Source organism: Cetorhinus maximus, chromosome 6 (assembly GCF_964194155.1).
Source record: "Cetorhinus maximus chromosome 6, sCetMax3.hap1.1, whole genome shotgun sequence".
NCBI lineage: Eukaryota > Metazoa > Chordata > Chondrichthyes > Lamniformes > Cetorhinidae > Cetorhinus > Cetorhinus maximus.
The window spans coordinates 85,429,844-85,456,300 of NC_135884.1; the positions used below are offsets into that span (position 1 = coordinate 85,429,844).

The 26,457-nt window shown below is 46.4% G+C and overlaps 1 protein-coding gene and 1 long non-coding RNA gene across 4 annotated transcripts in view; one reads left to right on the forward strand and one right to left on the reverse strand.

Annotated features, from left to right (window-relative positions):
- Positions 1 to 26,457, reverse strand: part of LOC144681873 (RNA-binding Raly-like protein) — a 1,117,315-nt gene that overhangs the window by 236,402 nt on the left and 854,456 nt on the right. The gene's annotated exons all lie outside the window — the stretch shown is intronic.
- Positions 1 to 26,457, forward strand: part of LOC144681874 (uncharacterized) — a 371,446-nt gene that overhangs the window by 81,948 nt on the left and 263,041 nt on the right. Inside the window, exon 3 of one of the 2 annotated variants that reach the window (XR_013576866.1) lies at positions 3,367 to 3,448. The exons of the other annotated variant lie outside the window; for it this stretch is intronic. This is a non-coding gene — a long non-coding RNA (uncharacterized LOC144681874). Of the gene's footprint in view, positions 1 to 3,366; positions 3,449 to 26,457 lie in introns of those variants that run through there. 2 annotated transcript variants of the gene reach the window in all.

A 26,457-nucleotide genomic window follows, 5' to 3' on the forward strand; every position in this document is an offset into this window, starting at 1 on the left:
ATGAGCTTCCCGATGTCCGATGGCGGGGAACGTGGCTTGCCATCGGCGGGCGGAGTGATGATTGCAAACTGGTTTCACGATATCATGAAACCGATTTTTGGCCTTCTTGCCATATTGTCTGCTCATGCCACTGAACACACCCGACGCAGACAGGCACGGAAAATCCTGACCATTGTTTTCCAGCAATTTTGTTGGTTCCACACAAGAAAATAGCATTCCTAGACCGTCATGTTTGATTAGAACAAAGTTGTAGGCTTGGGAGGGCAGGCATTTGATTAAAAAAATTCCACTTGACTAAAAAGGAACCAATCAAAATTCATGAAAGGAACCAATCAAACCTCTAAAATAAATTACCACTGTTTCACAAGCCAGAGCATTACAAATATATTTCACTGTGATTTTTCGAAATTTCGTAGTTGGATGGACAAACATTAAGTAAACTGGACAATGGGGTAGATTTTCCACTTTCTGCCTAGTGTAAAACTGTCCCCCTTCTTTGCCTATAACTCAGTATCAACCTCACCCTCCATGACTGCCTTCTGTCACTCACAGAGCCTTTGGCCTGGGTAGCATTCATTGTCCAGTCCTCTTAAATCCTCGGTCTTCACATGAGTGCAGCCACAGCTTCAACTTTCTGTGCTTGCTATCTGAGCAATGTCCTGGTGCTCAATCCTGAACCTCCTGGAGCTCAGCCTTTACTGCAGAGCATCCCTTCATAACGAGAATTTGCCTTCTCTCTGCCTCTCTTTCAAACTGAGAACAACTAGACGTAAGTTGTTAAGTGCAGTTTCTGGAGATTAGAAACTTGGGAACAGGAAGAGGCCATTCAGCTCCTCAAGCCAGTTCCACCATTCAGTTTGAGCATAGCTGATTGGTGCTTCAACTCTATTTATCACTTTTGATCCACATCCCTCGACACCCCTATCTAACTAAAATCTATCACTCTCAGTCTTGAACATCCTGCTTTCACAGTTTTCTGGGTGGGTAAGTTCCAGATTTCATGAGAAGTAATTCTCGATTTCACTCCCAAATGGCCCAGCTCTAATTCTAAGATTACATTCTCTTCTCCTAGATTGACAGTTACTTGTAAACCCCTGTGACCTAACTCCAGGGGATTAGTACAGTCAAAAACCTAAAGGAAAGTGACTGGCCTTCTTTCATATTTTAATCACTCTTTTTGAGAGGAGAGGAAAAGGCAACTTTGGACCTCAACCACGTGGGTTTTCCTCACATCATGCCTGTGTCTGTTGTAGGTTCATTGATAGAGATTGATGGCTGTGATTAACCAACAATTCTAGTATTGCTGCATCGTGCATCTACCAGGATAGCAGAAGGTGAAGTTAATGGACTGCATCTTCATTCTTTAAGTGATTCCTATGTTTCTCTGTTCAGTTGAAATATGATGTTTAAAGGGTGTCAACACCCACTAGATGCAAGACACATGTCCATGTATCGCAAAGATACCCAATCTTTAGGAACAGGGGGCCAGATCCATGTACGATAACCAGTGAGTGACTCACATCTGATTCAAGATTGAAGGGGGAATAATCTGTCAATTCTTACTTCCTACTCTGAAACAGAATTATCAGACTAAACTATTTGAGACTCAGCCTTGTAAGTACTTGTGATTTACATGCACATCCCATGACTTTGGCTGGTTCACGTTCCCAATGTACAAGAGAAATCTGAGCTTCGAAAATGACGTCTTAAACTTCCTGTTTGACTCAAAAATTGAAACAAATTACTTCAATGATCACAGGATCTGGGAGTGTTTGGAAATTGTTCCCATTTGAGATTCACAATAAAAAGAAAATCAAACTGATGCATATAATGACCCTCACACAAAAGTCCAACTCCTGTCATGTTCTCGTGATGGTATAAGTCCTTGAGTTTATTTGCAGTATAAGATACAAGGCACCAATCAGTCATAAGGCATTGGGTAAACACTTTGTGGGTTCATTTATTAAGACGAGGCACACGAGAACAGTCTTACATTGTTGCAAAGCTTGTAGACACTAGTTGCTGTATCTGCTGCTTACAGTAAAAGTGAAACTAAAACTGGAACACACGATACATACATCATCTCCCTCCTAGTGATGGATATTCATCCTCTTAAAGGCTCACGACAACAGCTTGCCAATAAGTTTCTGGCTACCTATACACTCCACTGGCATCCCCCATCCTCACACTCTCCCAGTTGAAGTGTTAGCTTCTGCTGCCTCTGTGCCCAATACAACCTTCGTCATGCTCCAGTCAGCCAAGTATAAATTCTGGGAAGCTTTTTGAATTTCCTGGGTTTCAGCAGCTTTGGTTAGTGCTAAAAAGGCTAAATTCACCAACCCGGGAGCAAATTCCAAATTCTCTAACCTGAGACTATTAAGAAATAATGTACATAAGCAGGCACACCAGGAAGAATCCTTATGGGTAATGGGAGCTCACAAGCCAGATTTGGTACCTGGCTATACCTTGGCCACCACCCTGTAGATAGATTGTGTAGTCTTTGTCCAGCTCAGCAGAGGTAAATATGCAACCATTTTGGAACACTTTCATTTAGGTTCTCCCCATGTTACAAAAAGCATCACTTCATTTCCTAAATACAGAAAGAGCATAAAGATCCAAAATGCCTCAGCACATAATCCATACATGATTCCCATCACTCTTAATATCATAAAATGCTTGTGCTCACTTTTCAAATGTTTTAGCTGATCTTGCATTGATTTTCATCACTGTGTGCCCAAGATGCTGTGAGAGATATGGAGACAGTGAGGGCAATATTAATTAACCTCCATAAACAGGTGAGTCTAAGTCCAGAGGAGCGTAAATACTTAAAAAATCTCAAACCCGAACGTGATCCTCCCCACTCTCAGTTTTAACAGAGGCAGAAGGGCAAGCTAGTGACCAATCAGCTCCCATTTACGCTGAGGGATAGTAGCATAGTGGTAATATTACTGGACTTGTTATTAAAGGCCATGAGTAATACCCCAGAGGCATGAGTTTAAATCCCGCCATGGCAGCTGAGAGAATTAAAACCCAATTTATTAATAAAATACTAGTCTAATTAACAACAACAATCATGAAGCTACTGGATTGTCATAAAAAATCCATCTGGTTCACTAATGTCCTTTCGGGAAGGAAACCTGTCATCCTTACCCAGTCTGGCCTACATGTGACTCCAGATCCAAAACAATGTGGTTGACTCTTAACTGCCCTCTGAAATGACTTAACAAGCCAATTAGTTCTAGGGCAATTAGGGATGGTCAACAAATGCTGGCCTTTCTTGTGATGCTCACATCCCAAGAAGGAATAAAAAATAAAAATAAACCTCTTTAATCAGGCTGTGTTCCTCAGATTTTATCTCTCTTCCAGGTTTAACTCTGGCCAGTCTGCTTTCTTGGGTATCGGGAAACCTAGCAGCTAAAGGGAGGTGAGGACTACTCTGTAGAAGAGGTAAATGCTTCTCCAGCACAGCTGGTGGGCCAGGCTGAACATGAGTGATTCCTCCTGGACAGCAAGGTTAACCTGCTTCCCTTCCTGCCCCGTTAATGAACCCACTTTTATGCAATAGCACTGAGCCTTGCTCATCCCGAGACATCACCAACTTACTCTGCGATCACTGACTCCTTCATGTTTGCCGACTCCCCTACTTGTCACCAATCACACATCCAGCCCCTACTCACTGCCCCCAACACAACAAAAGTTTGGGCCCCTCACCACGATCACTGAACTGCCCAACTCTCATCTCTGTCTCTGACTGCCTCATCGCCCCTCACGTGGTCACCCTGGCACTAGAGGCCACACTGTACCCACCCTTCTCCCTGTGCAATCTCTATCAGAGCAGCAAGGTAGCTACTTGCAGCCTTCACTGTGGTGTTCCCTGGACAACAGGGCACCGAGCCTGTCAATCAGGCTGCCTTCTAGGTGAAGATAGTGTGAATAGCAAAACATGCATGCATTTGGGAACTCCTCTCGTTCCTGACCCCAGGCTTGGCTTGGAAGATTGGGGCCAATGTTACGTTACACAACCATACAAAGTGAGAGATATACATGAAAGGGTTGAGACAGAGAGGGAAAACTGAAAGACAGACAAAAGACAGAAAGCATGAAAATCCAGAAACAAACTATTAAACACGATGAAGTGTGTGACAGGCAGACGGAGATAGAGAAATATATGGAGAAAAAGACAACCAGACAGACCACAGGACATGCAAAAAAGTATGCAAGAGATAACTGGAGGCTGAAAAACAAGGTCAAGGAGAGTTTTGAGAAAGTTTGTTTTTTGTTTGTGACCAGTGTGGCTGTAAATCAGAAAAGCAGTTTCCTGTGAGTGACAAAGAGATTTTAGTGTTCATCGTGCGAGTGAGGAAACAGAATACAAGAGAGGTTGGCTGCTGTGGAACACAGTTTGCTATATTTCCCATGAAGGCAGGCGGACATCATTTAAGATCTCTTTGGTAAGTACAGCCCAACAGCTAACCCTCGTAGTGCCATTGTTGTAACATTATCCCAGGCACATACAAATTAAAATGCAACATTAGCTGTTACTAGCTGAACCCAGTCACTCCCCAGCTACGCTCAAGTGGAAGATGTGAATTGGACATTTTTAAATTTAGAAATCAGGCTGGAGGCTGGAGGCTCAACATGCATGGCATTACAAGGCAGGAAAGAGTAGGAGAGAAGCTGAGATTAGTCACGATGTAGTAATTAAGCGATGCCAAAAGCCTGAAGATTGTAGGAGGAAAGAGTGAGGGAGGTAGGAAGTTCCAGTTATGTGGTTCTGGGAAAGAGTGAGTTAGGTAACAGATAGTGTGATGATTCTTGGTGTACAGTGAGCCTTGAATTCAAAATAGTAAGGTTGGATGGAGGAAAGGAGCCTGCAGAATGACCTGGATGGAGCACTGAAGGAACAAAAGAGGCTGTACAATAATCCCAACAATATTGACAAAATAGAGCAGGACTACAAAGCAGATAGGTTGAAGCCGCGAGGTTAGAGAGGGGCGGCCTATCAGGTGCTAATTCTTTTCTTATATTCTGCACAGAAATCCAGGAGATGAGCCCAACCAGAGATGCACAAACTATTCAAATCTTGGTCAGGTTTGTTATACTCCTGATAGCGAGTTGGAGAAGCAAGAAATCAAAGACAGCCTTTACTTAGTATAGATTTATTCACAGAGCCTAACATTACAATTATATACCTCCTCACACAATCCACACCTGTGTCAGTTAAGTGTCTCTTTGTATGTGCTCGAGTAACCATCCTCTCAATGCCCTCCATGCGTATATACTTAACTTCAAGTGATACAAATAATAAGGTTGGTGTTCAGGGAGTGGTAACAGTTGATGAGGGTAAAATCAATGCTCGGAATGAACATACAAACATATGAACTAGGAGCAGGAATAGGCCACTTAACCCTTCAACCTGCTCCGTCATTCAATAAGATCATGGCTGATCTGATTGTAACCTCCCGTCTATCCCTGATAACCTCCCATCCCCTTGTTAATCAAGAATCTATCTAGCTCTGCCTCAAAGATATTCAAAGACCCTGCTTCCGCTGTCTTTTGAGGAAGTGTTCCAAAGACTCACAGTCCTCTGACAGAAAATTTTTTCCTCATCTTTGTTTTAAATGGGCGACCCCTTATCATTAAACCGTGATCCCTAGTTCTAGATTCTCCGACAAGAGGAAACATCCTTTCCACAGCGACCTTGTCAAGACCTCTCAGGATCTTAAAGGTTTCAGTCAAGTCGCCTCTTACTCTTCTAAACTCCAGTGGATACAAGCCTAACCTGTCCAACCTTTCCTCATAAGACAACCCGCCCATTCCTGGTATTAGTCTGGTAAACCTTCCCTGAACTGCTTCTAATACATTCACATCTTTCCTTAAATAAGGAGACCAATATGGAACACAGTACTCCAGTTCTGGTCTCACTCATGCCCTGTACAACTGAAGCATAACCTCCCTACTTTTGCATTCAATTCCCCTCACAATAAATGATAACATAAAATTAAGTTTCTTGGGGGCAACTTGAACAATGGAGGAGATGAGGGGGTTCCATTTGAGGTCAGGAGCCTCAACAGGTAGGCAGAAAGAAAGAACATGCATTTCTATAGTTCCTTTCACAACCTCAGGATATGCCCGAGATCCCTGAAGGTAGCAGTATAGGTAGATGGTTCAGAAGGCATACGGATACTTTCTTTTATTAGTCGAGGCATAGAATGTAAGAACAGGAAGGTTATGTTAGAACTGTATAAAACAAAAGTTTGGCCACAGCTAGAGTATTGCATATAGTCTGGTCACCACATTATAGGGAACATGTACAGGGTAGATTTTGGAGGATGCTGCTGGAATTGGAGAATTTTAGCGATGAGGAAAGATTGGATAGGCTGGGGTTGTTTTCTTTGGAACAGAGGAGACCAAGGGGTGATTTAATTGAGGAGTATAAAATTATGAGGAGCCTAGATAGGGTAAATAGGAAGGACATACAGCGATTCAAACCAACACTGAAAAGACAGAGTAACATCACAAGAGAGCAGGCAGGTGATTGGTTGATGAGAAATTTTGCTTTTAGCTTTGTTTCAGGTTTACATTAACAGCGTAGTAACTATCACTTGTTGGTTATTATTAAATTAGTAACATAAGGATAGGGGGAAATTAAATAAATAATAAAGGTGAAACAACAAAAAAGAACGAGAGTGGACCAACTGTAAAAAGAACGGGAGTTTACCTGTGAGGGAGCGGTGCGGCTGTATGAAGAATGGGAGTTTGCCTGTAAGGGAGCGGAGAGGCTGTATAAAGAATGGGAGTGGAGCGGAGTTTGCCTGTGAGGGAGCGGAGCGGCTGTATGAAGAATGGGAGCAGAGTGGAGTTTGCCTGTGAGGGAACGGAGCGGCTGTATAAATAATGGGAGCGGAGCAGAGTTTGCCTGTGAAGGAGCAGAGCGGCTGTATAAAGAACGAGAGCGGAGTGGAGTTTGCCTGTGAGGGAGTGGAGCGGCTGTATGAAGAACGGGAGCAGAGCAGAGTTTGCCTGTGAGGGAGTGGAGCGGCTGTATAAAGAACGGGAGCGGAGTGAGGTTTGCCAGTGAGGGGGTTGAGCGGCTGTATAAAGAAATGGAGCGGAGTGGAGTTTGCCTGTGAGGGAGCGGAGCAGCTGTATGAAGAAAGGGAGCAGAGCAGAGTTTGCCAGTGAGGTAGTGGAGCGGCGGTATGAAGAATGCTGCAGGTGCGGAGTTTGCCTGTGAGGGAGCGGAGCGGCTGTATAAAGAACGGGAGCAGAGCAGAGTTTGCCTGTGAGGGAGCGGAGCAGCTGTATGAAGAACGGGAGCAGAGCGGAGTTTGTCTATGAGGGAGCAGAGCGGCTGTACAAAGAATGGGAATGGAGTGGAGTTTGCCTGTGAGGGAGTGGAGCGGCTGTATAAAGAACGGGAGCAGAGCAGACTTTGCCGCTGAGGGAGTGCAGCGGCTGTGTAAAGAACGGGCGTTTGCCTGTGAGGCAGTGGAGCGGCTGTATGAAGAACGGGAATGGAGCGAAGTTTGCCTGTGAGGGAGTGGAGCAGCTGTATGAAGAACGGGAGTGGAGCGAAGTTTGCCTGTAAGGGAGTGGAGCGGCTGTATGAAGAACGGGGGAGGAGCAGAGTTTACCTGTCAGGGAGCGGAATGGCTGTGTAAAGAATGGGAATTTGCCTGTGAGGGAGTGGAGCGGCTGTATAAAGAATGGGAGTGGAGTGGAGTTTGCCTGTGAGGGAATGGAGCAGCGGTATTAAGAACAGGGGAGGCGCGGAGTTTGCCTGTAAGGGAGCAGAGCGGCTGTATAAAGAATGGGAGCAGAGCAGAGTTTGTCTGTGAGGGAGTGGAGCCACTGTACAAAAAATGTGAGTGGAGTGGAGTTTCCCTGTGAGGGAGCGGAGTAGCTGTATGAAGAATGGGGGTGGAGCAGGGTTTGCCTGTGAGGGAGTGGCGCAACTGTATGAAGAATGGGAGTTTGCCTGTGAGGGAGCGGTGCAGCTGTATAAAGTACGGGAGCAGAGCTGAGTTTGCCTGTGAGGGAGTGGAGTGGCTGTATAAACAACGAGAGCAGAGCAGGTTTGCCTGTGAGGGAGTGGAACGGCTGTATAAAGAACGGGAGTTTGCCTGTGAGGGAGTGGAGCGGCTGTGTAAAGAACGGGAGTTTGCCTGCGAGGGAGTGGAGCAGCTGTATGAAGAATGGGAGCGGAGCAGAGTTTACCAGTTAGGGTGCGGAGCGGCTGTATAAAGAACGGGAGCAGAGTGGAGTTTGTCTGTGAGGGAGTGGAGCGGATGTACAAAGAATGGGAATCGAGTGGAGTTTGTCTGTGAGGGAGTGGAGCGGCTGTATGAAGAATTGGAGCGGAGCAGAATTTGCCTCTGAGGGATCGGAGCGGCTGTATAAAGAACGGGAGCGGAGCAGAGATAACTGCTGAGGGAGTGGAGCGGCTGTATAAAGAGCGGGAGTTTGCCTGTGAGGGAGTGGAGCAGCTGTATGAAGAATGGGAGTGGAGGTGAGTTTGCCTGTGAATGAGAGGAGCGGCAGTATGAAGAATGGGAGTTTGCCTGTGAGGGAGCAGAGTTTACCTGTGAGGGAACGGAGTGGCTGTATAAAGGACGGGAGCATAGTGGAGTTTGCCTGTGAGGGAATGGAGCGGATGTATGAAGGACGGGAGCATAGTGGAGGTTGCCTGTGAGGGAGCGGCGCATTTGTATGAAAAACGGGAGATGAGCAGAGTTTGCCTGTGAAGGAGTGGAGCAGCTGTATAAAGAACGGGAGTTTGCCTGTGAGGGAGTGGAGCGGCTGTATAAAGAACGGGCGATGAGCGCAGTTTGCCTGTGAGGAGAGGAGCGGCTGTATAAAGAACGGGAGCGTAGTGCATTTTGCCTGTGAGGGAGTGGAGCGGCTGTATGAAGAACAGGAGCGAAGCGGAGTTTGCCTGTGAGGGAGCGGAGCGGCAGTATGAAGAACGGGAGCAGAGCAGAGTTCGCCTGTGAGGGAGCGGAGCGGCTGTAGAAAGAACGGGCGCTGAGCGAAGTTTGCCTGTGAGGGAACCGAGCGGCTGTATAAAGAACGGGAGCAGAGCAGATTTTGCCTGTGAGGGAGTGGAGCGGCTGTATAAAGAATGGGAGTGGATTCGAGTTTGCCTGTGAATGAGAGGAGCGGCAGTATGAAGAATGGGAGTTTGCCTGTGAGGGAGCAGAGTTTACCTGTGAGGGAACGGAGTGGCTGTATAAAGGACGGGAGCATAGTGGAGTTTGCCTGTGAAGGAGCGGAGCGGCTGTATAAAAAATGGGAGATGAGCAGAGTTTGCCTGTGAGGCAGCGGAGCGGTTGTACAAAGAACGGGAGTGGAGTGGAGTTTGCCTGTGAGGGAGAGGAGTAGCTGTATAAACAACGGGAGCAGAGCAGAGTTTGCTTGTGAGGAAGTGGAGCAGCTGTATAAAGAACGTGAGTGGAGCGGAGTTTACCTGTGAGGGAGTGGAGCGGCTGTATAAAGAACGGGAGCGGAGCAGAGTTTGCCTGTGAGGGAGAGCAGCGGCTGTATAAAGAACAGGGACGGAGTGCAGTTTGTCTGTGAGGGGGCGTACGGCTGTATAAAGAACGGGAGCAGAGCGGAGTTTGCCTGTGAGGGAGCGGAGCGGCTGTATAAAGAACCGGATCGGAGTGGAATTTGACTGTGAGGGAGCGGAGCGGCTGTATGAAGAATGGGCGCGGAGCGGAGTTTGCCTGTGAGGGAGTGGAGCGGCTGTATGAAGAACGGGAGCAGAGCAGAGTTTGCCTGTGAGGGAGCCGGGCGGCTGTAGAAAGAACGGGAGTGGAGCAAAGTTTGCTTGTGAGGGAGCGGAGCGTCATTATAAAGAACGGGAGTGGAGCGGAGTTTGCCTGTGAGGGAGTGGAGCGGCTGTATGAAGAACGGGAGCAGAGCAAAGTTGCCTGTGAGGGAGCCGGGCGGCTGTAGAAAGAACGGGAGTGGAGCAAAGTTTGCCTGTGAGGGAGCAGAGCGTCATTATAAAGAACGGGAGTGGAGCGGAGTTTGCCTGTGAGGGAGTGGAGCGGCTGTATCAAGAATGGGAGCGGAGCAGACTTTGCCTGTGAGGGTGCGGAGCGGCTGTATAAAGAACGGGAGTTTGCCCGTGAGGGAGTGGAGCGGCTGTATTAAGAATGGGAGCGGAGTGGAGTTTGCCTGTGAGGGAGTGCAGTGGCTGTATGAAGAACAGGGGCAGAGTGGAGTTTCTCTGTGAGGGATCGTACGGCTGTATAAAGAACAGGAGAAGAGCGGAGGTTGCCTGTGAGGGAGCAGAGCGGCTGTATGAAGAATGGGCGTGGAGCGGAGTTTGCCTGTGAGGGAGCCGGGCGGCTGTATGAAGAACGGGAGCAGAACAGAGTTTGCCTGTGAGGCAGCCGGGCAGCTATAGAAAGAACGGGAGTGGAGCGAAGTTTGCCTGCGAGGGAGTGGAGCGGCTGCATAAAGAACTGCAGCGGAGCGGAGTTTGCCTGTGAGAGAGCGGAGCGGCGTTATAAAGAACGGGAGTGGAGTGGAGTTTGCCTGTGAGGGACTGGGACGGCTGTATCAAGAATGGGAGCGGAGCAGACTTTGCCTGTGAAGGACCGGAGCGGCTGCATAAAGAACAGGAGTTTGCCCGTGAGGGAGTGGAGCAGTTGTATTAAGAATGGGAGCAGAGCAGAGTTTGCCTGTGAGAGAGTGGAGCGGTGGTATGAAAAATGGGAGCGGAGCAGAGTTTGCCTGTGAGGGAGTGGAGCGGCTGTGTAAAGAACGGGAGTGGAGCGGAGTTTGCCTGTGAGGGAGCGGAGCAGCTGTATGCAGAATGGGAGTTTGCCTCTGAGGGAGCGGAGCGGCTGTACAAAGAATGGGAGAGGAGTAGAGTTTGCTGTGAGGGACCGGAGTGGCTGTATGAAGAACGGGAGCGGAGCGGAGTTTGCCTGTGAAGGAGCAGAGTGGCTGTATAAAGAATGGGAGTTTGCCTGTGAGGGAGCGGAGTTTATCTGTGAGGGAGCAGTGCGGCTTTATAAAGAATGGGGGCGAAGAAGAGTTTGCCTGTGAAGGAGCGGAGCGGGTGTATAAAGAACGGGAGTTTGCAGGTAAGGGAGCGGAGCGGCGGTATGAAAAACGGGAGCGGAGCGGAGTTTACCTGTGAGGGAGTGGAACGGCTGTGTAAAGAACGGCAGTGGAGCGGAGTTTGCCTGTGAGGGAGCGGAGCAGCTGTATGAAGAATGGGAGTTTACCTGTGAGGGAGCGGCTGTACAAAGAATGGGAGAGGAGCGGAGTTTGCCTGTGAGGGAGCAGTGCGGCTTTATAAAGAATGGGGGCGAAGAAGAGTTTGCCTGTGAAGGAGCGGAGCGTGTGTACAAAGAACAGGAGTTTGCAGGTGAGGGAGCGGAGCGGCAGTATGAAGAACGGGGTAAGAGCGGAGTTTGCCTGTGAGGGAGTAGAGCAGCTGTATAAAGAACGGGAGCAGAGCAGAGTTTGCCTGTGAGGGAGCAGAGCGGATGTATGAAAAACGAGAGCGGAGCGGAGTTTGCCTGTGAAGGAGCAAAGCGTCTGGATAAAGAACGGGAGTTTGCCTGTGAGTGAGCAGAGTTTACCTGTGAGGGAGCGGAGCGGCTGTATAAAGAACGGGAGTGGAGCAGAGTTTGCCTGTGAAGGAGCAGAGCAGCTGTATAAAGAATGTGAGTGGAGCGGAGTTTGCCTGTGAGGGAGTGCAGCGGCTGTATAAAGAACAGGAGCAGAGCGGAGTTTGCCTTTGAGGGAGTGGTGCGGCGGTATGAAGAACTGGGGAGGAGCGGAGTTTGCCTGTGAGGGAGTGGAGCGGCTGTATAAAGAACAGGAGCGGAGCGGAGTTTGCCTGTGAGGGAGCAGAGCGGCTGTATGAAGAACGGGAGCAGAACAGAGTTTGCCTGTGAGGAAGCGGAGTTTACCTGTAAGGGAGCGGAGTGGCTGTATAAAGAACGGGAGCGGAGCAGTGTTTGCCTGTGAAGGAGTGGAGCGGCTGTATAAAGAACGGGAGTTTGCCCGTGAGGGAGTGGAGCAGCTGTATCGAGAATGGGAACGGAGCAGAGTTTGCCTGTGAGGGAGTGGAGCGGCTGTATCAAGAATGGGAGCAGAGTAGAGTTTGCCTGTGAGGGAGTGGAGCGGCTGTATAAAGAACGGGAGCGGAGCGGAGTTTGCCTGTGAAGGAGCAGAGCAGCTGTATAAAGAACGTGAGTGGAGTGGAATTTGCCTGTGAGGGAGTGCAGCGGCTGTATAAAGAACGGGAGCAGAGCGGAGTTTGCCTGTGAGGGAGTGGTGCGGCGGTATGAAGAACTGGGGAGGAGCGGAGTTTGCCTGTGAGGGAGTGGAGCGGCTGTATAAAGAACAGGAGCGGAGCGGAGTTTGCCTGTGAGGGAGTTGAGCGGCTGTATGAAGAACGGGAGCGGAGTGGTGTTTGCCTGCGAGGGAATGGAGCGACTGTGTAAACAATGAGAGTGGAGCCGAGTTTGCCTGTGGGGGAGCAGAGCGGCTGTATAAAGAACGGGAGCAGAGCAGTGTTTGCCTGTGAGGGAGTGGAGCGGCTGTATAAAGAACGGGAGCGGAGTGGAGTTTGTCTGTGAGGGAGCGGAGCGATTGTGTAATGAATGGGAGTGGAGCGGAGTTTGCCTGTGTGGGAGCGGAGCGGCTGTATAAAGCATGGGAGCAGAGCGTAGTTTGTATGTGAGAGAGCGGAGTGACTGTATAAAAAATTGGAGTGGGGCGGAGTTTGCCTGTGTGGGAGCGGAGCGGCTGTATGAAGAATGGGAGTGGAGTGGAGTTTGCCTGTGAGGGAGTGGAGCGACTGTATAAAGAACGTGAGCAGAGTGGAGTTTGCCTGTGAAGGAGTGGAGCGGCTGTGTGAAGAACGGGAGAGGAGTGGAGTTTGCCTGTGAGGGAGTGGAGCGACTGTATAAAGAACGGGAGCGGAGTGGAGCGGAGCTTGCCTGTGAGGGAGCGGAGCAACTGTGTGAAGAATGGGAGTTTACCTGTGATGGAGCCAGTCCTCACCCAGATACTCGGCGGCGCTGGAAGTAGAAAGATGTGACGTCAGGACAAGGGAGAGAGCTGATTGGTAGGTAGTAGGTAAGTTCTTTTTTTCCCACTTTGAAGAGACATTACAGAAGGTAAGAGTCTCAGCTTTTGTTCTTTTTAAGAAAAATTAAATAGTTTTCTACTTGGCTTAAATTTAAGGAAATAGTCTTTTAATTAAAAACAAACAAAAAGTATGGCAAAGGAGCTCAGTCCTGTGTGTTGTATGGCCTGCAGCATTTGGGAATTCTTAGACACTCCCGGCAGTCTGGATGACCACATGTGCAGGAAGTGCCACCGGCTTGACCGGCTTGAGCAACGGGTTTCAGAGCTTGAGGGTCAGCTGGAGACACAGCGGGGCATCCACGAGGCTGAGGGTTACATGGATAACACGTTTATAGAAGTGGTCACTCTGCAGCTTAAGGAAGTGCAGTCAGAGTGGAAATGGGTGACCACCAGTCTGAAGAAGGGAGGCAGGCAGGTAGTCAGGAAAGCCCCAGAGTGCATCTCACTCGAGAACCGTTTTTCTGTGTTGGAAAATGATGAGAGTGAAGGTTCCTCCGGAGAGTGCAGCCAGTTGTTTTCCTTAGAGCAGAGAACACTGAGGGGGGACCTGATTGAGATGTACAAAATTATGAGGGGCATAGAGAGGAAGAAACTTTTCCCCTTTGCAGGGGTGTGTCAATAACCAGGTGGCATAGATTTAAGGTATGGGGCAGGAAATTTAGAGGGGATCTGAGGAAAACGTTTTTCACCCAGAGGGTGTTTGGAATCTGGAACACACTACCTGAAGGGGTGGTAGGGGCAGGAACCCTCACAACATTCAGGAAGTATTTGGATGAGCACTTGAAACATCATAGCATACAGGGCTATGAACGAAGTGCTGGAAAATGGAATTAGAATAGATAGGTGCTATCAACCTTCAACCATCACCTTCTGCCTCCTGCCACTAAGTCAATTTTGGAAACAATTTGCCAAATTGCCCTGGATCCCATGGGCTCTAACCTTCTTGACCAGTCTCCCATGCGGAACGTTGTCAAGAACCTTACTGAATCCATGTAGACCACATCAACTGCACTACCCTCATGTACACAACTAGTCACCTCCTTGAAAAATTCAACCAAATTTGTTAGACATGATCTCCCACGGACACGATGGGCTGAAGGGCCTGCTTCTGTGCTGTAAAACTCCATGACTCTATGGGCAAGAAATTTTCGCTTAGTGGGCAGGCGTGCGCCCAATCTGCTTGAGCATGAAGTGACGTGTGTTGACATCAGCTGAGCGTGCCGACATCAACGTGCAGTCGCGCAATAGTTTGGTTGGCGGGCGCGCGCCAGAGTCGGCAGCACACCCTCTGACAATTAAAAGGCCTGTTAAGGCCATTAAATAATCAATTAACTTAATTTTTTTGCTGCCTGTCCAACCTAACCGTTGGCGGGCAGGTGAAAAGGCCAAGCGGCCTTTGCATTTTTTTGGAAACCTCATCCACGGCTGGGATGAGGTTTCCAAAAGCAAATACTAAAAAAATAAAAGTTTTAAAATTGAATTAATAACATATCCCTGCTCATGTGACACAGCCACATGCGAGAACGTGTTTTATTACATTTTTATTTTCTTTTTTTAACAACAATTCATCTCCCTGAGGCAGCTCAGTGCCTCAGGGAGATTATGCTGCACTCACTCGCTCGCATGCACCAAGTCTGTGCTCAGCCCGCTCGCACTCCTCCCCCTGAGCGCTGCTGCTCGCATTTCGTGCTGGACGGGCCTCAATTGGACCGCCAGTGTGAAATCACAGTCCGGTCCCGATCGCAGACGGTGGTCAGCTTTCCGACCACCCCCACCCGCCCCCGCTGAGCCCGCCCGCCAAGGGCAAAATTCTGCCCAATGACTTATTTCCTTAACAGCGAGGTCAAAAACAAAGGTACATAGATTACAATAGATTTCAAGTAATTGGCCAAAGGATTAGAGGGGAGTTGAAGAGAAATGTTTTCATCCAGAGGGTGCTGGAGTCTAGAACTCACTGTCTGGAAGGGTGGTAGAGGCAGATACCCTTAAATGGATTTAGGAAGTACTTGGATATGCAACTGAAGTGCTATAACCTACAGGGTTAGGGATCAAGAGCTTAAAAGTGGGATTAGGCACAATAGCTCTTTTTTGGCTGGCACAAACCCAATAGGCCGAATGGCTTCCTTGTGTGCAGTAAATCCCGACGATTCTATACAATCAATGAAGTAATTTTGAAGTGTAGTACTGTGGGAAACATGGCAGCCAAGTAGCGCAATCAGGGTCACACACACAGCACTGTGACAGGAAGGACTAAGAGTGGAACTGTGGGAATGGTGGATATTGTTGAGGCAAACTGCAATCCGCCAGCAATAAAAATACCTTCAAGAAAAGAAGGGGAAAATAGGGTTGTAGATATTGAATAATATCGAATACTAGTTCAACAAACTAACCACCTCTGAAATTTGAGCACAATATTTGCCTTAAAGTTACATGATGTGCTAATGGACAATTATCCTGTGCTGATTAGGAAGCCAGACAGAACCGAGACGCCCCAGGTTTGATATCTCATCTGGGCTGACCTAGTTCATTTTGGTCAGGACATCAATTTTGGCGCTCAATTCTTTCTCAGCTGTCTTGAGCCTGGGATGAGAAGGAAGGGGGAATAATATCAGTCAAGATTGCAATTAGAAAGTGCATGCCTCCTGAGGTTAGTTGAGAACCGCTTCAGCTCTCCAATGATGCCCGCTCATCAGCAAATAAGCGGTCTTTGCTCACATTAGAAGAAATGCATTTATGTAGCACTTCAGCATGTCTCAAAGCACTTTACAGTAAAGTACTATTGAAGTATCATCACCATTGTAATGTAGGAAACACAGCACACACGGCAATATGATAATGACCCAATACCTGTTTTAGTGATGATGGGGTCAATATTGGCCAAGTATACCTTTCAAAATAGGGCCACGAGATCTTCCACATTCACCTGAGAGGGCACATAGTGCCATCAGTTTACCATCTCATCCCAAAGCACAACACCCCCAACAGTGCAGCACTTCTTCAGTCATGCATCAGGAGAGTCGGTCTAGAATTTGTGTTCAAGTCTTCGGAATGGGGATTGGACCTCATCCTTCTGACTCAGAGGTGAGATTGCTACCAACTAAGCCACAGCTGACACCTCAAATAGGGCCCACTGGACAGAAAAGCAAAGATCTGTTAAGGTGGTGGGCCCACAACCCAATAAGCATCTCCAGAGGCTTCTGAAGGGCAATTAGGGATGGGCAATTAATGCTGGCCTTCCCTGTAACACCCAAATCCTTTGAACGAATAATAAAAAAAGGAAGGGACAAAAAGGGGTGATGACCACGGGGGGAGTGTGGGTAGGTACTTTGTTCTTTATTGATACCAGTTTTTCACTCACACCAACAGGCACCAAGCGATACATCCGCCGAGGTATCAGAACATTCAAAGTCCAGTAAAGTGCCATGTGGCCTTGAGGTAAATTAAAATCATAGGCCAATGGATACTGAAGACATGTACGCTCGCAGCTCCATTCTTGTTGTAGCTGTGTCATTGGTCTATCTCAAACCTATTAAAAAGAGATAAAGTGCATTGTCCTTGCACTTGGATTCCTTTCATTTTTATGCATGTCTTTTTTAAAAGTTATTTAAATTTTACTGCAGTAATCTATTTACTGACGGCTGGAATTTCAATTGAGGCAAAAAGCACACAAGCTGCTTTGTCAAATAGTGCTGAGTAGGCTTTTGTAAAATTGATATTGAAAAGCTACAGAAAATCTGACAATTTGGAAAAGAAAAGAAACTTTAAATTAGAGGCTGCTGCATGGTGGGTATTGCTGCAGATTGCACTTTCAGCTCCTATTACAGGGGCTCCGATTTAATTTTATTCATAGGCAAGCACATTTTCGCTTGCAGTTATAGCTATTACCAGCAAATTTGTTTCCTACCAGCAGTACTTGGGATCAGCAAACTGCAAGCAGAGCGGAAACTAATCATGCTGAGTAAAAACAAGTTATAGCTCCCTGTAGGGGACACACTGCATATTAGTGACACTTCTAAAAAGGTTAGCAATTTCGTTGAAACTGGATAATATATAAAAATATGCTAATTGACATGCTTCAGTCTAAGCCCAATATCAGAAAAGATTTTGTAACTGGATCAACTTGGACTCTGAAGAAGAGTCAAACGGACTTGAAATGTTAACTCTGTTTCCCTCTCCACAGATGCTGCCAGACCTGCTGAGCTTTTCCAGCATTTCCTGTTTTTATTTCAGGCTTCCAGCATCTGCAGTATTTTGCTTTCAACTTGGGATCTCATTGTCATTGGGTCAAAATCCTGGAACTGATCCCTCCCAAACAGTATTGTGGGTGTACCTACACCACATGGACTCAAGAAGGCGGCTCACCACCACCTTCTCAAGGGCAGTTAGGGATGGGCAATAAAAATGCTGGCCTAGCCAGTGACACCCACATCCGTGAAAGAATGGAAACAAAAATAGTTGTAGCTCAGTTAATAACACACTCGTCTGTGAGTCAGAAGGTTGCAGATTCAAGTCTTGCTCCTGGGAACAGGAACTGTAACATAAGCTGACAGTCCTGTGCAGTACTGAGGGGAGTGCTGCGTTGTCAGAGGTGCTGCCTTTTGGGTAAGATGTCAAACTGAGTCTGCTTCTCATTTGGGCATAAAAGATTGCACATCACAATTTCAATGAAGAGTAGGAGAGTTTTCTATGGTGTCTTGGCCAATATTTATCTGCAAGCAAATTCCCCTAAACAGATTATCTGTTTATTATCACAATACTGTCAGTGTCAGCTTGGATAAAAAAACAATGGCTTAAGGACAGAAAACAGTGAGTCATGGTAAATGTTTTTTTATCAGGTTGGGAGGGTGGTAGATAGTGATGTTTCCCAAGGGTCAGTGCTAGGTTTGTTGCTTTTTTGATATATTATATATAACATAAATACATATGCATACATATATATAAATGACTGGATATTGGAAAAAAAGGTAAAATTTCACAACATGTCAATGATTTCAAATTTGAAGGTGTGGCTGATAGTAAGGATAATACTACTCGACTGCAACATGACATAGATGGCTAGCAGAATAGGCAGACAAGTGGTAGATGGAATTTCATACAGACAACTATGAGGTGATGCATTTTGGCAGAAGGGATAGGGAGAGGCAATATAGACTTAATGATACAATTCTTGAGAGCATACAAGGACAGAGGGACCTGGGGATTTATTTGCATAGAACTTTGAGCAGTTAGAAAAGTATATGGATTCTTGGGCTTCATAAACAGAGGCATTGAGTACAAAAGCAGGGAAGTTATGCTGAGCCTGTATAAAATGCTGGTTAGCTCACAACTAGAGTATGGTGTTCAGTTCTGATCACTACACTTTAGGAAGGATATGAAGGTTCTTGACAAGGCGCAGAGATTTACCAGAATGGTTCCAGGGATGAGGAATTTTAGTTACAAGGTTAGGTTGGAGAACTTGGGGTTGTTCTCATTCGACCAAAGGAGGTTGAGGGGTGATTTGATAGAGGTGTACAAGATTATGGCAGGTTTAGATAAGGTAGACAAAGAGAAGCTGTTCCCATTAGCTGAAGGAGTTGTGGACACAGATTTAAGGCTCTGGGCAAGCATTGCAGGGGGGAGGAATGTGAGGAAGGATTTTTTTAAGCAACATGTGGCGATGACCTGGAACTCGCTGCCTACGATGGTGGTGAAAACTGAGATGGTGTATGATTTCAAAAGGAAATTGGATGGGCACTTGAGAGAAATAAACTTACAGGGCTATGGGGATAGTAGCGGCAAATGGGGCTGAATGGATTGCTCTACAAAGGGCAGTCATGGACTTGATGGGCCAAATAGCCTCCTTCTGTGCGGTCATGACTCTATAGGCAGAACTTTACGCTCGGCATGCGGGCACGTGGCCGACACGCCTGAGCGTAAAATGACGTACGATGACGTTGAGCATGCGCCTCAATGTCATTGCGCACTCACGCGATATTTCGTTCAGTGGGCATGTGCCACAGTCGGCTGCGTGCCCGCTGATAATTGAAAAGCCTATTAAGGCCATTAACAAGCTAATTAAAATCAAATTTACGCTGCCCGTCCAACCTTATGGTTGGCGGGCAGGCGAAAAGGCCAAGCGGCCTTTACATTTTTCAGGAAACCTCGTCCGTGAGAGGGATGAGGTTTCCTAAAGCAAATAAACGCTAAATAAATATTTTATTTTGGAATTAAAAACATGTCCCATCTCATGTGACAGAGTCATATTAGGGGATGTGTTTTTAAAAATCTTTACTGTCTTTATTGATTTTTTAAAAAAGTGCTTCAATCTCCTTGAGGCAGCTCTGTGTGAACTGTCCGCCAGGCCCACTCTCCCTCCTCCCCCTCCTCCCCCCGCCTTCACAGGTAGCACTAAGCGCTACCTTGGCTGTAAAGTGCTTTGGAATGTCCTGAGGTTGTGAAAGTTGCTGTTAAAATGTGAGTCCTCCTTTTACATTCAAGCTGGTAAAAATGAAGTCTGCGCCAAATGGCTGATGTGAGGTGAATGCACTGGTTTCTCTGGAATCCATACCCTCTCTTTCTTTCACTTTTATTCTTCAAAAACTAAGAAGCAGATGAACTATGTGTGGGTGGAATCTGTAGCAGTCCAAGTAAAGAACAGGAACAACCTAACTCCCATGAGTTTATTTTTTCCTGGGTTCCATGACGTTACTGTCTAGTGGCCAAAGAAAATAACAATTAGAAAGGGAGAGAACCCAAACTAGAAATCCAAGGGAGATGTTTAACACCAGAGGCACACAATATGGATAACTCCCTGCACTAAATGTAAACTTAGACCAATTATATGTTTGCATTTACTTCTTAACTGAAACAAAATCCCCGGCAAATATTTCCGCCCCATTGTTCCCCAACATTGAAGTGTTGTGTTGACTTTATCTGAACCAACCTAACTTCTCCAGTTGTGGCGATGGACCTGAGGCAATGAGAGAACCCGCTCCGGAATTCACATTGTCAAATTCAGACAATTTGTTGCTTTACTCAAGAATCTATAGCCCTTGCAGTCTGACAAGCTGCAAAGAACTTAGGGTTAGCAATCCTGCTTTGCCGGTGCAGACACAATGGGCTGAATGGCCTCTTTCTGCACCGTAACAACACTGTGATTCTAAGGTTATGACAGCAGGATTTGGCAGCAGGCTTTCGCCCCTGGAACAGGAGCCTTAGTGACCCCTATGCTCGTGCTGTGCTTAAAATATTGGTCTGTTAAGAATCATCATTCACTGTGCTTGGAGTCACTATGGTTAAAAACTAAAAAAATCACCAGAGAAAATACCAATAGATGTTGACAACAAGCACTTGTGACAGATGGCCGGGATAAATTGGAGCCAAGGGAAAGCACATAATAAAAGGAGAGCATACGAGAGGATAGGTTAATGAACAGTGACACAGAGGATCAAGGAAAGGAGCTTGATATGGGCAGAACGCATTGGAATGATGGTTGTGAAATTGCCTAGGAAGGTATTGTGGAGGAGGAACTGACAGTCTGAGTATTGATGGCCAGAGAGGTTAAGAGGAAGTGTTGGAAATGCACCGAGGATAAAGAGGGCTGTTACAGCACTGATGGTAACTGCTACATTCAGTACCGAATTTGTATAGTCCTGGCATTGAAAAAAAAAATCACACATAAACCCAGTTAGGAAGGACGTAAACCTATAATTATCCTGTTGTTTTGTCATGCACATTTCGTGTGGATATAACTTATTTACCATGTTGTTTTACTGACATTCTAGTGACAGCTATGATGCTGATAATGCTTCTGGCTTAATGTATTTCCTATAGATCAAGGATAGTGCCAGCTAAACTCTTCATATGAAATAAAAACAGGAAATGCTGTAAAAGCTCAGCAGGCCTGGCAGCATCTGTGGAAAGAGAAATAGAGTTAACGCTGAGCCCATATGGCTCTTAAAGAAGACTCTTAAAAATTAGGTGAGGCCATTCATGAGCGTAATCAGGAAGCACTTTTTGCACAAAGGGTCATGGAAATCTTAAACTTGTGGATGCTGGGGGTCAATGGAATTTTCAGCACTATTGAGAGGTTTTTGTGAGGTAAGAATCCCTCAATTTTTGTCATGAAGAGGTATTAATGTCTATAACGTAATTGGAAATTATTTTTAAAAATAGAGCTCTAGTGGGGTCTGTGTCTATGTGTGTCTGTGTGTGTCTTAAATGGATTAAAGTCAGCTAGTTTGGGTGCTTTGATGTATAGTAGTTTTGAGATGTTAATTAGATAAACATAAGGAGGGTAGAAGGTAAAGTGTAAGTTTGCATTAGTTAAAAGAAGCCTTTCAAGACTGCAGGTGAAATCTTACACCTAGCTAGAAGACGCCAAGTAATGTGTTTATCTTTTCAGCTTACTAATAAAAGTGGTGGGATGAAAAGGTGTTATTGTTAGAAGAGGTAACGTTAAAAGCCTAGTAATACAATGGAAAATTTACATTCAAAGAGACAGATATGTGTAAAGGAGAAAGGAGATTGTGTGTAAGGTCGAGGCATTTTAAGATCCAACAAGTGTGAGAAGCCTCCAGCCTGTAAGCCCCAAGTCTGTCTGCAAGGACCCAGAGCTAAAAGAAACTCATTTTGAATGTGACTATCCAGGGTGTGCTTTGCCGGGTGTCTGTTTAAATCTGTGATATTTACTATTGCCTTAACGGGGGTGTAACTGAGGGTCAGATTAATTAGGGGATTTTTATAGTTATTATAGTAGTAATTTTGTAGACATATGTATGTATTTACAATCTTGTATTAATAAATGTTTAATTTAGTTTTATAAAAAACCTTTTGAGACTCGGTGGTCTTATTACTACTGAATTCAAATGCTGCATCTCGAAACATGCAAACTGTAAAAATGGGTTATGACAGTTGTTTCAAGTTTTCCTCAGGGAACTCAGCCTTTACCATTGGCTGCGTCATAAAGATTGGGAGCTCTTTGCGGGATATGTTTGAAATTCCATGGTTTCTTTGGAATTCGTGAATCTTAAGGTTACGAGTAAGAGAAGCACTTTGAATTCAGGAGTGGGTGCGAAGTATTTTTGAAGTGGTAAGACTGCAAAAATGCCTGTATCCATGGCTAAATCTTTTTTGGAAGTAGAAGATATAACTTTGATTGGGTTACAAAAAGTATCCAAGAGTAAGTTAACAGTTGGCGGATATGTTGCAATTGGAGTTATCTGCGGGGGCTAGGAAAGCAGATATAATTGAAGTGATAGCACAGCATTTGAAGTTGAAAGTGATACATGGCATTAGTGAGTCACAGCTGGACGTAGTGAGAGTTCAGTTTGAAATGAAGAAGCTTGAACTTGAACAAGGAAATTAAAAAACTGGAATTAGAGCAGCAGAAGAAAACTTGATCTCCAGATGGAAAAGTTAGCAATGGAAGAGAGAACTAAGGAAAGAGACAGAGAATATTGGCTTAAAAGGCTGGAAGTTAAAAAAGAGACCTCAGACTCTGAGGAAAGTTCTGATGAGGAAAAAAAAAACCTCTAACCTAAAACCCAGTGGGGAGATGTTTAAATTTGTACAAACTCTTCCAAAGTTTGAGGAAAAAGATGTTGAAGCATTCTTTATTTCATTTGAGAAGATAGCTAAACAGATGAAATGACCACAGGAGAACTGGACATTATTGTTACAATCCAGGTTGGTGGGTAGAGCACATGAGGTACATGCTTCGCTATCAGAAGAAATGTCAGTGAATTATGATATGGTGAAAAAGGCTATTTTGAGTGCATATGAGTTGGTTCCTGAAGCAGACAGGCAGAAATTTAGGAATATGAGAAAACAGCCTGGGCAAAATTATGTTGAGTTTGAAAGAGTAAACCAAAGTAATTTTGACAGTTGGATATGGGCATTAAAAATAGAGACAACATATGCAGCTCTTAGAGAAGTAATTCTTTTGGAAGAATTTAAAGATTTAATCCCTTCGGTAGCGAGAACTCATGTGGAAGGATAGAGGGTTCAAACGGTAAGACAAGCAGCAGAGATAGCTGATGATTATGAGTTAGTGCGTGGAAATAAACCTTTTTCATCACCCTTTTAAATAAAAAAAGGATAGAAAGTGGGAAAGTGAAAGGAAGGTGGGTAGTCAGGGAAGAGAAGGAGTAGCTGGAAATTCCCAGGAAGTTTTTTCTCAGAGTAAAAAGGAAGGTGTGGGGCACACAAAGTCAATGTGTTGGAAATGGCAGGGAAAATCTGTTGGGATTATAGGGGTGCAGAAAGATTCTGGAGCTAAAATTATTGTGGGCTCTGAGGTTCAGGCACAGGAGGAACCAATGGTTTGTGTACAAGTAAAATAGGGAGAATCAATGATAGGTAAGGAAGTGGGAATGTGTTCAGAGTTTACCCAAGAGAATCCTGAGAAGCAGGTTGCAGAAATGTTTAAAGATTTTGTATGTGAAGGGGAAGTCTTTCCATGTGTACAGGTGGAGTATGTAAAGATGTTAAAATTTTAAGAGACACAGGGGCTAGTCAATCCTTGATGTTGTGGGATAGTGATATTTGTTGTTCAGAGGGAATTTTGCAGGAACAGGTGATAATAAGTGGGGTTCATGGAGATGCTAAATCTATTCCCTTCTGGAAGGTAAATTTAAAGGGTAAGTGGAAAATTGGTGAAGCGACTGTTGGGGTGGTGGAAAAATTGCCCATTATCGAGGTTCAATTTATTCTGGGTAATGATATAGCTGAATCACAAATATGGGTGATGCCTATGGTAGTTGAGCAGCCTGTAGAAGTATTTTCAACTGAGGTGTTATAAGAGGAGCATCCTGGATTGCTTCCAGGTTGTATGATGATGATATTACAGGCACACAGGTTGAAGTAAGAAAAGCAAGGACAGGCAGTTCAAAGGCAGGAAGAAGGTATTGAAGTCCATTTAGCAGGTACTGTGTTCAGAAAGACACAGGAGAGGACCATTCAGCTGACTGTGTTTAACTCAAGGCAGTTAATTGAGTTGGAGCAAAAGGATTTACAATTAAAACATTTATGTCAGACAGCTTACTCAGAAACAGAGGTAAAATGTATTCCCGAATGTTATTACCTTAAGGGTGATATTTTAATGAGAAAATGGAGGCCGGATCATGTTTCAGCAAATGAAAGCTGGAGGGAGGTATATCAGGTTGTTATCCCATTAGGTTATAGAAATAAGATGCTGAGGGGTGCTTATGAAATTCCAATGGGGGAACATTTAGGAATTAGAAAGACACAGGCAAAAATAGAAACATTTTTATTGACCAGGATTGCATAGGGATGTAGTCAAATTCTGTAGAACATGTCACACATGTCAGGTGATAGGGAAACCACAAGCAGTGATTAAGCGAGGACCTTTAATCCCAATACCAGCATTTGAAGAACATTTTACTAGGGTCATGATTGATTGTGCAGGACCTATCCCAAAGGGCGGAATTTTCTGAGCCTGCTGGCGTTGGGCATGATAGGTGGCGTGCGTGGAAAATATGTCGCGACCTGCTTCACAATGACATGAAGGCAGGTCACGATCGTCCGCTCAGCCCATCGACAGCAGTCTGCGTTTCATGCCATCGGTTGGCAGGGGGCTAATTGTAATACATCAGCATATCATTAAAAGGCCATCCCACCAGGCTCTTGGAACCTTGCTGTATCATCCGTCCATGTTGGCAGGAAAGCACGCCAACGTGTTTCACAACGGCACGCAGGCGACATGCACTTGGTAGCCTTCACTTTGGGAGAACTGAGGTGAGTGAGCAGCAACGTTTTCCACAGTTCACCTGTTGTTTATAGGCCTCGGGTGCACCAGGGGGTGGAGGCAACTAATGCCAGGCCCCGGAGGCGACTGCTGAGGGGGGTGTGTCTGCGGTCCGGGGACAAGTGCTGGCCAGCTTCAGAGGCGACTGCTGAGGGGGTGGTGGGGAGGGTGTCTGAGGCCATGTGCTGGCCAGCCTCAGAGGCGCCTGGGGGGGGCGGGGGGAATGCCGGGGGGGCAAGTGCTGCCCAGCTTCGGAGGCGACCGTTGCCGATGGTCAAGTGCTGCCCTTGCGCTGCATCCCACGCAAAGGTGATCAAGGTGGGGTCAGGGTAAGAGAGGGAAGTGGCCATGCATTAGGGACACCTGTATAAACTGACCATTCCTCTGCAACTGAGACAGATCAGGTGCAGCCACAGTGATATGATTAAGGTCAGGCTCCTAGCAATGTGGTGACACCAAAGGGCCACCAAGCACTCCATACCTTACACCCCACCCCCACACCCCCGCCCCAGGCACAGACTTCGAGTCTGCCACCAGTTATTGGACCTTGGAGCAGTTTGACTGCACATGTTGTACAATCTCCTCGCCAACGCTGGCCATGTAATGTCACTGTTGGAGGCGCTCACAGCCCCTTGCAATCTCAGCATCCCGGTTTGGGCCAGTCTCCCTCATGTTGCAGGTTGACAGGGCAGCTATGCAGCGCACTCATCTCTGGCTATCCGAGGAGTGACCAGCACTCTCTGGGAAGCGTTAAGGGGCGGTCACACAGGTCCAGGAAAGGTGCTAGGTACAGCCATGATAACCATGTCTCTCTCTCTTTCATGCTGCAGGAGGACCACGTCAGGATCATGGATCCTGGTGACCTAGCTGTATACCTGATGGCCTACAGAGACCGTAGTAGACGGAGGAGAGAGTGACTAAGGCTCCTGGCTGCGCAAAGGCAGGAGCAGCAACCTAATGAAGAAGGGGCAGCAGGTCTCCCGCACACGCTGCCCAGGAGTGACAGTGAGCCGTGGCTGGTCGGTGCCTAGTGACACCCAGGGTCTATAGACGCCGCCTAGCATTCCTGCAGATGACTGACAACCAGTGTCGCCGACGACTGCGCATGTCTAGGGACCTGGTGGCTCACATCTGCCACTTACTGCAGGACCTGGCGCCAAGGGGACATGGAGGGTCCCAGTGGCTGTGAAAGTGACCGTGGTCCTGAGGAGGATCAGCAGCTGCATACTCCAGGGCCATCCACTCAGGTGACACAGGGGAGTGACCAGCCCATCTGAATCCCCTCCTTCCTGTGACCGCTGCAGCTGCAGTTTCATTTCTATGTCAGTGGCTCCTTTCAGGGCTGCACAGGCGATATCTGTGGGATTTCACAATCTGCCACCCACACATGCATCCATGAGGTCACGGATGCCATCTTCTCCATGGCACACAACTTTATGCATTTTTCCCAGGACCGGGACAGTCAGGATGCAAGGGCCATTGGATTCTCCCTGATCTCGGGATTCCCAAAGGTGCAGGGTGCGATTGACTGCACTCATGTGGCGCTCATGTCTCCATCGCTACAGTCAGTGGACTTCATCAACCGC